Source organism: Stegodyphus dumicola, chromosome 1 (assembly GCF_044657685.1).
Source record: "Stegodyphus dumicola isolate Sdum_Otavi_A_Nest chromosome 1, ASM4465768v1".
Lineage (NCBI taxonomy): Eukaryota > Metazoa > Arthropoda > Arachnida > Araneae > Eresidae > Stegodyphus > Stegodyphus dumicola.
Genome location: NC_140768.1, coordinates 53,741,084 through 53,744,491, shown reverse-complemented (window position 1 = coordinate 53,744,491; position 3,408 = coordinate 53,741,084). Strand labels below are relative to the sequence as shown.

Genomic DNA, 3,408 nt, shown 5'->3' with positions numbered 1-3,408 from the left:
AACTGGGAATAAATTATATGAAGTTTATTTTCAAACTGCCTAAAGATGAAAAGGTTAAAATTCTAAGATAAAACAAATTTAAGGCAGAATTTATACAGAAATCCGCAAAAATTGCGTCGAACTGAAATAATAACAGTATACTTATAGCATTTCGAATTCTATGACATAATGTACTATTTTTCCCATGTAATGATGTGGTATTTTCCGATATTAGCTTCTCTCTCTTATAAGGTGCTCAGCAATGCTATTCCTGCATTGAGAAAATAGCCCTTATGTGGTTTGCTTTGTTCAGTAAAAAAAAAAAAAAAATTTCAATTTTTTTCGTTTTGACACAGGAAGTTTGAAGTTTTTGATTTGACACAGGATTAAAAATCAACTGCTGTTTAGGAAAAATGTTACTTTCGAAAGTGCTCCCTTTCGAAATGCCGTATGGTTTTTAGCCATCAGTTTTATTAGTATTAAAAAATTACATTCTAATAATTTCATTGAGCAGAATATTTTGCATGGTACTTACGAACGATTAGAAAAGAATAAGAAATTTGTGAAACAGACGATATCATACTTTACTCTCTTTTTTGCTAGTTTTCAGGTTAGGTTACACACATAAGGAAAAACACACGCAAGAGTTATCTTGCCTACTTGGAGTGTGTGGGATTATGGCAAAGCCTTCAGGACTATCTGCTTTAAGATGAGGGATGCTTTCGTGGAGGATTTTCTAAGGGAAACTGGCTCATATACACGTTACCCCCACATGGGGAAAACCGCAAAACCCCATGCAGCCAGTCCATTCTCGGGATTCGAACCTCGGACCGAACTACCAGTGTTCAGCGACTTTAAAGCTCGGCCCGCTGGTGAGCCCTGCTTAGTAGGAGAGATGTCCATGTGGAGGACTTTCTAAAGGAAAATGGCTCGGAATTCTGCACTGGCTGCACGGAAGATAAAAATATTCTTAATTCATTTTTCAAAGATGATTTAAATTTGTTTCACGAGTTAAATGGTCACTGAATTTAATAAAAACTAGTTTTCAATCATCAAACTAGCTTTAATAAAACATCATCAGATGTTTATGGGTGTATGTGATTATGGCAAAGCCTTGAGGGCTATCTGCCTAAAGGATGGGATGCTTTTGTGGAGGGCTTTTTAAGGGAAACTGGATCGTGTACACGTTACACACCGGGGAAAACCACGAAAACATTCATGCAGTTAGCACGTTAGCGAGATACATCGGACTGTACTACCAATGTTCAGCGATTTTACCGCTCATTCGCTGATGGGTTCATCAAATGTTTAATTTTGCATTTAAGAAATAGTTCTGTATTATCAGCATAGTGTTCTGTAATAGGTAGTTTTGAAATCAAATATAATAATAATGATATTTTAAAAGGATGGAGTTAAAATCTTTCTCCAGAAATAAAGGAAGATTTTTTAAATTTATTTTCCTCAGTCATTTTTACATTCTTTAATGTCATTTGATTATACCAAGAGGAGTGAGAAGTTCAAAGGCTGCCCAGGCAAACAAACTCAGAACCAGCCCCGGGCGATGAATGTTCTAGTTATGTCATTGCTCAGATATGACATATATATCATCTTCAATCTCTGATTTTTCATTTAAATTGAATAAATTTACAGAATAGAATATAGATTTTCTAAGACAATCTTCTACAATTCCAAAAGATTTCGTTTTCTATGAAGACGATAGCCTAAAAAGAAATGATATTCAATACCAATGTTTCATGTATATTTTTAGAAAGACTGGTCATTTTCAGAAATGGTTTTTTTAAAGTAATAAACAAAAACAAAAGGTTTAGTAACAAAAAGTTTGAGTAATACGATTCAGCTACATTTTTATTTTACCTCTCTTACTACTTTTAATTTGGTAAAATTTTATAATATTCGATGCTTAATAGACAAATCAAAATTCTTAAATAAGACAAAAATTAGAATATTACCAGTACAACACATTTGCTTTCTAAAAGGACCTCCTCCCCCCCCCCAAAAAAAAAAAAGAAAAAAAAGCTTTGATAATTAATAATTGTTATCCTGGAGTTTTTAATCCTATGGAAAAGCGAAGTATTGCAAATGAAAGTTATTAAATTTACAGAAGGCAATGAAGAGCAGAAGGTATTAATTAATTCATTATAGCGCTTAACATTACACAAGTAGTAATATTTTCTGTGACTATCCCCGAATTTATTTTCTTTCTACTTTGAAAAAAGCCTATAGACTGGTATTCGTAGGTCCAAGTTCCGCCATTTTTGCTGGAATATCACACTATTTGTGCGACGTTGTCCAGCCAAAGAACATCCATACATATTCTTTGGCCCAGCTCAGTTGATGTAGTGCCCTGGGGCGCATGACTAACAGTGTTTTCTGGAAGTGGTTCTCCAAGGCATGGAGGTAGGAAGTAACCCTTTCCTACCTCCATGCTCCAAGGAGAGAGGCAATGATGGGTAAATGAGAGGACAGGCCTGGGAAGTAGTATTCATTGCTTCAGGCGTTGCGTTATTTAAATCTTATGCGGTGTTGCTATGGTTACCCGAATCATTAGCTTCAACTCTCTTTGGCAAAAAATTCCAAGCACCTGGCCCCAGCCAAAGAATATGTATTGTGTACGTGGATATTCTTTGCCCAAGCTCTTGTGATGTTATGCAGGGACGAACCGAATTTCCAGCGGCATTTTTGCGCGCGAAAAACGTGAGCCGAGGCCATTTTACAGCTGAAACGGGCGAAACAATAGACCACGATAGAATAATTTGCCATATTTTTGAAAAAAAAAAATAAATAAAAATAAAAATCAGCTTCGGAAACGTATTATTCATATATGGTATTATAAAAAAAAATGGTGTAATTCGAAATAGTATCAGAATTAAACATCCATAAAAATCACTCTTACAATGACACAATCATTTATAAACTTTAAAAAAAACTCTCTTGTAATGAGAAATGCATAATTGCATGTAGAATATGTTGTTTCTTTGCATATAATTGTACTTGTTTCGATTACACAGTTTCCAATAGCATGTGCAGACATACATGCTGCTGTCATTTCAGAAAATCAGCAGTGTAATTACACTGACACATTTTAATACTTCTGCAACAAGTATTCCATTAGAAGTAAATAAAAATAATTCAGTTCCTTTCGATAAAGTCATTGATGAGTACAACTCAATATATATTCAATCAACAGTATATTCAAAATTAAATTCTGCACATGTTAATAGTATGTCAGCTCAAAAAATGATGGAACACCTAAATGCCATTGAATATTTATTGCAAATTGGCCAACTCCCAAATACACAGGATGAAACTTCAAATAAGAACAATTTAGAACCTGCAAATAAACTTTTAACTAAGCAAAAATGCTTTTTTTCAGTTATGATACAAAACCAAACAAAAGTTCAAATCCCA

The 3,408-nt window shown here is 34.1% G+C and overlaps 1 long non-coding RNA gene across 1 annotated transcript; it reads right to left on the bottom strand.

Moving 5' to 3' along the window:
- Positions 1-2,350: 2,350 nt before the first annotated feature.
- On the bottom strand, positions 2,351-2,688 carry LOC146999083 (uncharacterized). Its single transcript, XR_015040586.1, has 2 exons — positions 2,420-2,688; positions 2,351-2,382 (listed from the first exon to the last, which is right to left on the bottom strand). It is a non-coding gene; the product is annotated as an uncharacterized LOC146999083 (long non-coding RNA).
- Between the last annotated feature and the right edge of the window lie 720 nt (positions 2,689-3,408).